The sequence below is a fragment of the Triticum aestivum genome, chromosome 5A (assembly GCF_018294505.1).
Source record: "Triticum aestivum cultivar Chinese Spring chromosome 5A, IWGSC CS RefSeq v2.1, whole genome shotgun sequence".
Classification (NCBI taxonomy): Eukaryota; Viridiplantae; Streptophyta; class Magnoliopsida; order Poales; family Poaceae; genus Triticum; species Triticum aestivum.
Genome location: NC_057806.1, coordinates 123,702,090 through 123,714,790, shown reverse-complemented (window position 1 = coordinate 123,714,790; position 12,701 = coordinate 123,702,090).

Genomic DNA, 12,701 nt, shown 5'->3' with positions numbered 1-12,701 from the left:
GGTTGCCTGCCCGGTAAGCAAGCTGCCGGGAAGAAGCCAAAGAATGGACCCAAGCCCGAGACTGAGTGTTTTTATTGCAAGGGAAGTGGTCACTGGAAGCGGAACTGCCCCAAATACTTAGCGGACAAGAAGGCCGGCAACACTAAAGGTATATGTGATATACATGTAATTGATGTGTACCTTACCAGTACTCGTAGTAGCTCCTGGGTATTTGATACCGGTGCGGTTGCTCACATTTGTAACTCAAAGCAGGAGCTGCGGAATAAGCGGAGACTGGCGAAGGACGAGGTGACGATGCGCGTCGGGAATGGTTCCAAGGTCGATGTGATCGCCGTCGGCACGCTACCTCTACATTTACCTACGGGATTAGTTTTAAACCTCAATAATTGTTATTTAGTGCCAGCTTTGAGCATGAACATTGTATCAGGATCTCGTTTAATTCGAGATGGCTACTCATTTAAATCCGAGAATAATGGTTGTTCTATTTATATGAGAGATATGTTTTATGGTCATGCCCCGCTGGTGAATGGTTTATTCTTAATGAATCTCGAGCGTAATGTTACACATATTCATAGTGTGAATACCAAAAGATGTAAGGTTGATAATGATAGTCCCACATACTTGTGGCACTGCCGCCTTGGTCACATAGGTGTCAAACGCATGAAGAAGCTCCATGCAGATGGACTTTTGGAGTCTCTTGATTACGAATCATTTGACACGTGCGAACCATGCCTCATGGGTAAAATGACCAAGACTCCGTTCTCAGGAACAATGGAGCGAGCAACCAACTTATTGGAAATCATACATACTGATGTGTGCGGTCCAATGAGTGTTGAGGCTCGCGGTGGCTATCGTTATGTTCTCACCCTCACTGATGACTTGAGTAGATATGGGTATGTCTACTTAATGAAACACAAGTCTGAGACCTTTGAAAAGTTCAAGGAATTTCAGAGTGAGGTTGAGAATCAACGTGACAGGAAAATCAAGTTCTTGCGATCAGATCGTGGGGGAGAATACTTGAGTCACGAATTTGGCACGCACTTAAGGAAATGTGGAATAGTTTCACAACTCACGCCGCCTGGAACACCTCAGCGTAATGGTGTGTCCGAACGTCGTAATCGCACTCTATTGGATATGGTGCGATCTATGATGTCTCTTACCGATCTACCGCTGTCATTTTGGGGCTATGCTTTAGAGACTGCCGCATTCACTTTAAATAGGGCTCCGTCGAAATCCGTTGAGACGACACCGTATGAATTATGGTTTGGGAAGAAACCTAAGCTGTCGTTTCTAAAAGTTTGGGGATGCGATGCTTATGTCAAGAAACTTCAACCTGAAAAGCTCGAACCCAAGTCGGAAAAATGCGTCTTCATAGGATACCCTAAAGAAACTATTGGGTATACCTTCTACCTCATATCCGAAGGCAAGATCTTTGTTGCCAAGAATGGATCCTTTCTAGAGAAAGAGTTTCTCTCGAAATAAGTAAGTGGGAGGAAAGTAGAACTTGATGAAGTATTACCTCTTGAACCGGAAAGTGGCGCAACTCAGGAAAATGTTACTGAGGTGCCTACACCGACTAGAGAGGAAGTTAATGATGATGATCATGAAACTTCAGATCAAGTTGCTACTGAACTTCATAGGTCCACAAGGACACATTCCGCACCAGAGTGGTACGGCAACCCTGTCTTGGAAATCATGTTGTTAGACAACATTGAACCTTTGAACTATGAGCAAGCGATGGCGGGCCCAGATTTCGACAAATGGCTAGAAGCCATGAAATCCGAGATAGGATCCATGTATGAAAACGAAGTATGGACTTTGACTGACTTGCCCAATGATCAGCGAGCCATAGAAAATAAATGGATCTTTAAAAAGAAGACAGACGCAGATGGTAATGTGACCATCTACAAGGCTCGACTCGTCGCTAAGGGTTATCGACAAGTTCAAGGGGTTGACTACGATGAGACTTTCTCACCCGTAGCGAAGCTGAAGTCCGTCTGAATCATGTTAGCAATTGCCGCATTCTATGATTATGAGATATGGAAAATGGACGTCAAAACGGCATTCCTTAACGGCTTTCTTAAGGAAGAATTGTATATGATGCAGCCGGAAGGTTTTGTCGATCCTAAGAATGCTAACAAGGTGTGCAAGCTCCAACGCTCAATCTATGGGCTGGTGCAAGCATCTCGGAGTTGGAACATTCGATTTGATGAGATGATCAAAGCGTTTGGGTTTACACAGACTTATGGAGAAGCCTGTGTTTACAAGAAAGTGAGTGGGAGCTCCGTAGCATTTCTCATATTATATGTGGATGACATACTGTTGATGGGAAATGATATAGAATTCTTGGAAAGCATAAAGGCCTACTTGAACAAGTGTTTTTCAATGAAGGACCTTGGAGAAGCTGCTTATATATTAGGCATCAAAATCTATAGAGATAGATCGAGACGCCTCATTGGTCTTTCACAAAGTACGTACCTTGACAAGATATTGAAGAAGTTCAATATGGATCAGTCCAAGAAGGGGTTCTTGCCTGTATTGCAAGGTATGCAATTGAGCACGGCTCAATGTCCGACCACGGCAGAAGATAGAGAAAAGATGAGTGTCGTCCCCTATGCCTCGGCCATATGGTCTATTATGTATGCCATGTTGTGTACCAGACCTGATGTAAACCTTGCCGTAAGTTTGGTAGGAAGGTACCAAAGTAATCCCGGCATGGAACACTGGACAGCGGTCAAGAATATCCTGAAGTACCTGAAGAGGACTAAGGATATGTTTCTCGTTTATGGAGGTGACGAAGAGCTCGTCGTAAAGGGTTACGTCGATGCTAGCTTCGACACAGATCTGGATGACTCTAAGTCACAAACCGGATACGTGTATATTTTGAATGGTGGGGCAGTAAGCTGGTGCAGTTGCAAGCAAAGCGTTGTGGCGGGATCTACATGTGAAGCGGAGTACATGGCAGCCTCGGAGGCAGCACAAGAAGCAATCTGGGTGAAGGAGTTCATTACCGACCTAGGAGTCATTCCCAATGCGTCGGGCCCGATGACTCTCTTCTGTGACAACACTGGAGCTATTGCCCTTGCCAAGGAGCCCAGGTTTCACAGGAAGACCAGGCATATCAAGCGTCGCTTCAACTCCATTCGTGAAAGTGTTCAAAATGGAGACATAGATATTTGTAAAGTACATACGGACCTGAATGTGGCAGATCCGTTGACTAAACCTCTCCCTAGAGCAAAACATGATCAACACCAGAACTCTATGGGTGTTCGATTCATCACAATGTAACTAGATTATTGACTCTAGTGCAAGTGGGAGACTGTTGGAAATATGCCCTAGAGGCAATAATAAAATGGTTATTATTATATTTCCTTGTTCATGATAATTGTCTATTGTTCATGCTATAATTGTGTTATCCGGAAATCGTAATACATGTGTGAATACATAGACCACAACACGTCCCTAGTGAGCCTCTAGTTGACTAGCTCGTTGATCAAAAGATAGTCATGGTTTCCTGACTATGGACATTAGATGTCATTGATAACGGGATCACATCATTAGGAGAATGGTGTGATGGACAAGACCCAATCCTAAGCATAGCTCAAAGATCGTGTAGTTCGTTTGCTAGAGCTTTTCCGAATGTCAAGTATCATTTCCTTAGACCATGAGATTGTGCAACTCCCGGATACCGTAGGAGTGCTTTGGGTGTGCCAAACGTCACAACGTAACTGGGTGACTATAAAGGTGCACTACGGGTATCTCCGAAAGTGTCTGTTGGGTTGGCACGAATCGAGACTGGGATTTGTCACTCCGTATGACGGAGAGGTATCTTTGGGCCCACTTGGTAATGCATCATCGTAATGAGCTCAATGTGACCAAGTGGTTGACCATGGGATCATGCATTACGGTACGAGTAAAGTGACTTGCCGGTAACGATATTGAACGAGGTATTGGGATACCGACGATCGAGTCTCGGGCGAGTAACGTACCGATTGACAAAGGGAATTGTATACGGGATTGATTGAATCCTCGACATCGTGGTTCATCTGATGAGATCATCGAGGAGCATGTGGGAGCCAACATGGGTATCCCGATCCCGCTGTTGGTTATTGGCCGGAGAGTCGTCTCGATCATGTGTGCGTGTCTCCCGAACCCGTAGGGTCTACACACTTAAGGTTGGGTGATTCTAGGATTGTTGAGATATTAGTATGCGGTAACCCGAAAGTTGTTCGGAGTCCCGGATGAGATCCCGGGCGTCACGAGGAGTTTTGGAATGGTCCGGAGGTGAAGAATTGTATATAGGAAGTCCAGTTTCGGCCATGGGGAAAGTTTCGGGGGTCACCGGTATTGTACTGGGACCACCGGAAGGGTCCCGGGGGTCCACCGGGTGGGGCCACCTATCCCGGAGGGCCCCATGGGCTGAAGTGGGGAAGGGAACCAGCCCCTGGTGGGCTGGTGCACCCCCTTGGACCTCCCCCTGCGCCCAGGGTTGGAAACCCTAGGGGTGGGGGGCGCCCCACTTGGCTTGGGGGGCAAGCCACCCCCCCTTGGCCGCCGCCCCCCCCCCCTTGAGATCCAATCTCTAGGGTCGGTGCCCCCCTAGGGGCCCTATATATAGTGGGGGGAGGGAGGGCAGCGGCACCCTAGCCCCTGGCGCCTCCCTCTCCCTCCCGTGCCACCTCTCCCTCTCGCTGAGCTTGGCGAAGCCCTGCCGAGATCACCGTTGCTTCCACCACCACGCCGTTGTGCTGCTGGATCTCCATCAACCTCTCCTTCCTCCTTGCTGGATCAAGAAGGAGGAGACGTCTTCCCAACCGTACGTGTGTTGAACGCGGAGGTGTCGTCCGTTCGGCGCTCGGTCATCGGTGATTTGGATCACGACGAGTACGACTCCATCAACCCCGTTCTCTTGAATGCTTCCGCTTGCAATCTACAAGGGTATGTAGATGCACTCCCCTTTCCCTCGTTGCTAGGTAACTCCATAGATTGATCTTGGTGATGCATAGAAAATTTTAAATTCTGCTACGTTCCCCAACAGATCTGTGGCCACTCCATCAATTTGCTTCACTTGTTTGACTCCCCACCCTAGAAATTCAAAGTTATGAGCTTAATTATTGAAATGGTCAAGAGGACCGCCACTGACCAGAAAAGGCCTTGTGGATATGCCCCTCACATTAAAATGATTATCAACTCCAAGGTTGGTACAGACACATATCTACTTGATCGTGAGCACCTTCCTCTTCAGCCAGAGTTTAAGGACAATGCAGTGGTGATGGATCCTTCACACCCTACATCAGTTCAGGCTCAAGAGAAGGCTCAGGTAGTAGCATCAGCAAAGGCAGCAAAGGAAGCCACTACACACAATGCCCCAATAGCAAATCTCAAGTCCATGCAAGACCAAATGACATATCTACTGGAAGCAACACTGAGGATTGAGCGAAGTGTGGCCAACTTAGCCAAGAACCAGGAGAGCTTAGAGCAGATTGTGGAGGACAAGATGTACGTCTTAAATGTCAAGGTCATAGAGATCTTGTCTATTGTGGAGAAGCTTAGAGATGCTGTTCAAGATGTCAATGAGCACACCACTACGGAGAGGTTTCAGACAGTGCAAAGGGCAGCCAGATCCTTAGTTGTGCCAGTTGTAGACATGAGGCCTACTCATTCTGCACCTACCACTACTGCTATAGTGGCACCTGCAGTATCTACACCACTAGTGCAGCAGACTTCAGCAGAAGCATTCATAGAGGCAGTTCTGTCAATGCCATCTACGCACACTAGAGCCACAAGCCAGAAGACCCCTCCAGGAGCTCTAGAGGATCGTGCCTAGAGAGACATATAGCACAATACTTTTTCGAGCTTTTTGGTAACTTGTTGCCAAAGGGGGAGAAAATGTATAGATCATAGGCTTCGAGAGAGAGAGAGTGTCTCGTTCTTTTTCTTGTTGGTTTTTATTGCTCATTGCTACAATGTCTGTTTGTTTCATGCTACTTGGTTGTTTTTATGCTTGTGAGATACTACGTTCGATTGTGTGGTTGATCATACTATGCTTAATGTGTGGTTAGTGCTTATCTCTACAATTACTTGTGTATGATCATTCACTTATGTGCTTGGTGATGCGTGCATGTTATTTCACTCATATCATTTTTTGCGCTCCACCAAGATGTATCACTACAAAAAAAGACACATCCATGACATTTTGACCCGAACGATTTTTTCCTATCATGGTTATGGCACTTTTATGACGATAATTGTGACAAAACCACGTATCATCATAGATGTGGTGGGATCCTACTTCTATGACAAAAAATCATGACAGAAAATGGGTTTTTCATTCTGGGCGGGCTGGGGATGCACCTGCATGACATTCTTTGGGCCTTCCATGACATAAAAAATTATGGTAGAAGTGAGGGCGAGGAAATTTTTGCGGAGTTCCTGGTTACGGTGGGTGGTCGGGCCGAGCGATGCAGTGTGGTTTGCGCATTTCTCTCGCGTATGCGCATGTGGTGTGCGAGTCATGTTCTCTATAACTGAATCCGAGTGAGGTGTTCGCTACTAAACCCGAGCGATCGATGGATCCCACTATGTACTGAAGCCGATCAATCCCTTGGCTGCTAACTGAACCCGAGCGATTCCTTCAGTGCTGACTAAACCCGAGCGATTCCTTTGTTGCTGCTGCTGACTGAACCTAAGCGATCGATCACTGCTGCTGCTTACTGAAGCCGATCAAGCCCTCGTGTGAGACGTAGCCAGCCGGTGCATTGGGTTGCCTCTCGATGAATAGTGATTGTTACTACCGCACGCACGCGATACATAGAATGAGTCGAGACATGGTGAGAGTCAAGCTGGTTGGTTGGCTGTGAATGAACAGTTCCAGGTGGGGGTTGGATGAACAGGACCACGCTGTAGTAAGCGGTTGCCGCTGGTGAATAGGACCCCGAGGATGCCACTGCGCCTAGCCGGTTGGGGGTGGATGAACAGGACCCCGTGGAGGCTGGATGAACAGTTGCCGGTGGATGTTGGATGAACATTAGCTGGTGGAGGCTGGAGGAAGTCGATGGTGGTTGAACAGTAGCCCATGGAGGCTGGAGCGAGGCCATAGACGGTGGATGAACATGACCCCATTTCGACCGTAGGCGCTCGAACATAAGTCTGTTTCCTTCGTTGCGGTACGCCACACCCCTCCCGATCAATAGGACCCCGTTTCGACCGTATGAACTTAAACAAAGTCTGTTTCCTCCATTTTGCGGTATGGCACACCCTTCCTAATGAACAGGACCCTGTTTGGGCCGTACGCGATCGAACAGAAGGCTGCTTCCTCTGTTCTGCGGTACGCCAAACCTCGTTTTGGCCGTTCTGTCCAAGTTGGTTGGCTCCATATGAACATGACGTACTCCGACCCAATCGGTTGCCACCCGATGAACATGATGATGTTTCCTCCATTCCGACCCAGTCGGTTGCCTCCCGATGAACATGATGTTGTTTCCTGTGTGCCGACCTAGCCGGTTGGCTGCCGATGAACAGGACGACTTCACTGTACGCATTAGAGACCCTGCCTGTATGTACGTATGTAGCCGTATTTACTTTCTTGCAGCGTGGTTGTACGTACATGTACATGATATAGATGGGACAACGTGACATGCTACGTCGGTGCCTCTACTTCAACACGTGTCGCTCCTTACTCAGCCACGGTACATCGCTGCAAAGAGACCTATCGATCGTTATGTACATACATGTTCGCGTCCAAACAGATAATGCTACCTTCGCTTCAACCTGGTGGGTCCCAGCTGTCAGGGGGTAAGAACGGACTTCCTTCCGTGCGAAGATCTAGCTAGTGGGTCCCAGCTGTTAGGGGGAAACATTTTTCGCAAAATATAGAAGCCCTTCCGGTGGGTCCCCGCTGTCATGTGGAGGAATCATTGTTTTGCGCGTAATAAGAGGCACTCCCTTGTTGCGGCCGTGGACTCAGCTGTCAGCCTCTCCACGTACAGTCCTCTTCTGATGGAAGTTGTTTCTTGACCATGTTGACCACGCCGCACCGAGAGCACCAAGGCGATGGACGACGGTGAGGCCTAGGAAGGGAATGACTTGGAGCCGGGGAAGACTCGGCAGTTGTTTCCCACGCAGAGGGGAGTACTAGGGTTTACTGATTCGGCTGCAGTGTGAGGCTGCTGTCGTCGGAGAATAACAGGAGGTCCGTGTGAGTACAGGGATGGTCAGGCCAGCTATGGGAGTACGATGGGGCGGTGAGGCCTGCGTCGTAGCACAGCCGCCCACGGGAGGCAGGAGCAGGCGGCACGACCGGCGCTAGTTTGGGCGTCTGCAGCAAGAAGACCAGAGGTTGAAGAAGCACGATGGCCATTGGATGGACATCGTACGGTCACTACAGCTAGAATTGTTTATATTGACTAAGTTGACAAAGCCCTGCATCTGCGTCAACTTACTAGGCCCATAAGTCAGCCTCCAAATATGGTGGGTCCCAGCTAGCAGGGGGAGTATTCATTTTTTTGTGTAATAAGGAGGAACTTCCTTGCGTGCGAAGATATAGCTGGTGGGTCCGAGCTGTCAGTGGGAGGAAGGTTTTTTCACGAAGTACAGAGGCCCTTCTAGTGGGTCCCCGCTGTCAGGTGGAGGAATCATTATTTTGCGTGTAATAAGGAGGCACTTCCTTGCATGCGGCCGTGGACCAGCTGTCGGCCTCTCCACGTACAGTCCTCTTTCGATGGATGTCGTTCATTGACCATGTTGACCACGCCGCACCGAGAGAACCAGGGAGGTGGACGACGGCGAGGCCTAGGAAGGGAGCGACACAGAGTCAGGGAAGACTCGGCAGTTGTTTCCATCACGGAGGGGAGTATGAGGGTTTACTAGTTCGTATGCCATCGTCGGAGAATAACAGCAGGTGTGGGTGAGTAGAGGGATGGACAGGCCAGCGATGGGAGTAGGGTGGGGTGGTGAGGCCTGCGCGGCAGCACAACCGGGCATGGGAGGCAGGAGCAAGCAGTCCCGCCAGTGCTGGTTTGGGCGGGCGGAGCATGAAGAGCAGAGATTGAAGAAGCACGACTGCCGTTGGATGGACATCCAATAGTCACTGCTCTCGTGTGTTGATTAAGTTGACACGGCCTTGCGTGTGCGTCAAACTTTTTTTAGGCAAGCGTACGCGTCAAACTAGTAGGCCCACAAGTCAGCCTCAAATATGTGGAAAACAACATACAACCCATCTACCATTATTGCTAATAAATTTACATCCCATTGGCTAATTCTTAAGGATTTTTTTCAAGCCCATATTCTTTTTGTTACCATTACAGCCCATATTCTGGCCACGGTTAAAAATTCAACGCAATTTTCATATTTCGGTGCGTCCAAACTGTTTTTAATCCCAAAATTTTGAATCACGTTCAAACTAATTCAAAAACAATAATTTTATATCAATTAAAATCCAACATAATTTTCCCGCAAAAAAACAATTAAATTCCAAATCTCAAAATCTTAAAAAACCGGTATTTCAAACTAATTGCGATTTGCTGTGTTTTTAAAATTTACATCCCATTTCTTACTACTTCATTTTCTAGGCAAGCGAATACATCGCTCTCGTCTTGAAAGATTTGCAGCCTAGTAGGGGTGAGAAAGCAAGTAGGCCTCCGTTGGGTATTTCTTTTTAAAAATTATAACTGGGCTAGCCATTTTCAGAAAGAAAAAAACATAACTGGGCTCATCATGTGGTAAACATAAAATAAACCCTGGGCTAGAGGGGCCACAACCCCCGCACAACCCCATTGTTACCCTGATTTGTCTCTAAAACTAGTAAATAACAACTGATTGTTCCTAAAAAAGGTAAATAACAACTGCTTGATCTGTTGGGTCCCTGGTCTCAGCTGCTCGTTGTGTAATCTCTCGTTTATTGACTACGTTGGCAATGGCGTGGGACCCATATGTCCAACCATTAGGAGGAACCATTTTTTGGGCTTGTAATAACGAGGCACTTGCTTGCGTACTACCATGACCCTGGTGGGTCCCTACTATCATCCTCTCCACGTACAGTCATCTCCTTATTCCTCTCGGTTGTTGACCACGTTGACAATGCCATGACAGAAAACGTGACCTACTGTGACAAACACATATCCTCATGGAAGTGTTTTTTTCTGTAGTTCACGTCTTCACCTTATTCCCCTTCAGCTAAGGTCACTTAGACCTCGCCCAATCACTCAAGTAAGTCTTCAAGGTAGACTTCCAAACTTTCATAGACTTTGTTCACCGGCAATCCACAATGCCTCTTGGATGCTCGGAACACGACGTCTAACCGACTAGAAGATCACGGTCTTCAAGTGTAACAAGTCTTCGGTTCACGCAGAACAGAAAAGACTTCAGTGATGCCAAACACTCTTTGGGCTCTAGGTGTTTGGGTTTTGTCCTCGCAAGGATTATCTCTCAAAGGCTTCATAGGTGGGTTGCTCTCAAACGACAAAAGCCGTGCACTAACTTGGTGCAGCCGCCAATTTATGGTGGAGGGGGTGGGCTATTTATAGACATGTGGCAACCCGACATGATATGTCCGAAATGACCCTGGGTCAATGGACAACTGACATGTGTCCAATGGTTGGATTTCAAACACACACGATAGCTTGACTTGGGCTACAAGCAAAGCTGACTCATCCAACTTAGGATAAGATTTTCTCTCATTTTTATTTGCTCAAAGACATAGGATTTTGGGTTGAGCATCACGTCAATTTTCCGACTTTGTTTACCTCGACCCCACTTAACAGTTCGGCGGCTCCTACGACTCAGGAAAGAAGAAAATGAAACCACAAAAGAATCTATGTCTTCAAGCTCCATTGTCTTCAAGCGAATGTCTTCACGTGTCATTATCTTCGACATGAATGTATTCGTGAACCAGCAATGTCTTCATACATTTTTAGAGGTCATCTTCGATGGGTAAACTGAATCAATAGGGACTTCTACATGTGTTCTCCCGTGAATCTCACGAACACATTAGTCCCTCAACCAAGTTTGTCGTAAATACTTCAAAACCAACTAGGGGTGGCACTAGATGCACTTACAGGATCCCCTCTACAGGCTAAACCCCTTGGCTTATATACACGCCAGGGGGGTTACCTAGGGTTACATGGTCGGTTGCATATCTAAGGATGCGCATGGCGGCAACTGAAGATGTCCTTGGAGTACATGCTAAGTCTTCGATAGAAGCTGTCTTGAACATGTCGAGGTGCGAGGCTTCCGGAGTCCTTCCTTATGAGAATGATGGCCCATAAGCTCGACCCGAAGACTGTTGGCTGACTAGGTTGGTACCCCCTAGTCCAGGACACCGTCAATGACCAAGACCATGATCAAATATGGAGCTTGCTACTATGTCATCGACGCCATGGGGCGAGTGCCAAGGATGTCATCATCACCATCATCAAGATGATCATAACCAAGCCTGAGGACTATGTGGTGGTAGTGCCAGATGAAGGTGAAGATATATTGAGGGCGGGATCGTGGAAGGGGCCATAGCAATGGCCGGCGGCAAAGAAGGCGCATAGGAGGCTGCCCTTGTGCACTGGGTTGCTAGGCAGCAGCGAGAGAGCCCTTATGTACATGAGATGGGCTATGTCGATCAGATTCTTAAGAAATGTACATAGAGACTATCACAAATTTATAGTACACCGCTTTCATGATTTTTTTGTGTTGGTCAAAGTAGACCACTAGTTTGGAAGTCAGTGCACAAGAGCTAATCTCCAAAACATCTGGCACTGTTGAAATGCTCACATTGTTGGACTTCGGTAAACTTAACAACTTCTTTTGGTGTGAGTCTTCCATAGACTTGCTTGTTTTGACACACTGCATACTTTAAAGGCTTAGTGTCGCTAAAATCCACACTACAGATTGTTGGAATTATGCCCAGAGGCAATACTGATTGTATTATTTATTTCCACATTTATAATTAGATGTTTATATTCTATGCTATAAATGTTATGGTTCTTGAATGCATGATTTAGAGGAAAACTCATAAGCATGTCGAGAATAATAAATGGTAAAACCTGATTGCTAGTCTCACTTCTAGGACTAGCTCAAGTGTTACATGCGGGTTATGCTTTCTTGATCATGGGCATTAGTTAAGTGTAACAAGGATGCCGACAACACTAAGAGTATGATGTTAGTAGAATGATCATAATGAATTGACCCAAGTTATTTGATATACTTAGAGATGTTCTCGTCACAAGTCTATAGTCAATAACACGAAGAGTTAATGTATGCTCAATTTCTTACACCATGAGAGTATCTTATCACTTCATACCGGACAATACACTTTGGGTTGTTCCAATGTCATCTCTAACACAAGGATCATAATGACAACTTACGGGTTTATGAGAAAACGTATGACAAGGGACTAGATAGCTCAAGAGTGGAATTTGCTGATGGAGAGATATTCGTAGGGCCCTCTTGGTGTGATAACATCCATCATCGTCTGGCCAGATGCAGGTGAGTTGCTCACAGGGGTGCTGGAACACGATAATGAGAAAGAATAACAAAACCAGGAACGAGGAGACTGATATAGTGAGCACGTGCATGACTCATGGGGACACCTATATATGTCATCTTGAGTTTTGTAAAGTATTGCGAAGCAAAAGGAGTAACATATGATAACTAAAGGTTCACTCAAATATCACTCGTGTGAGTATAGGGGTCAACATGGATGTCCACGGTTT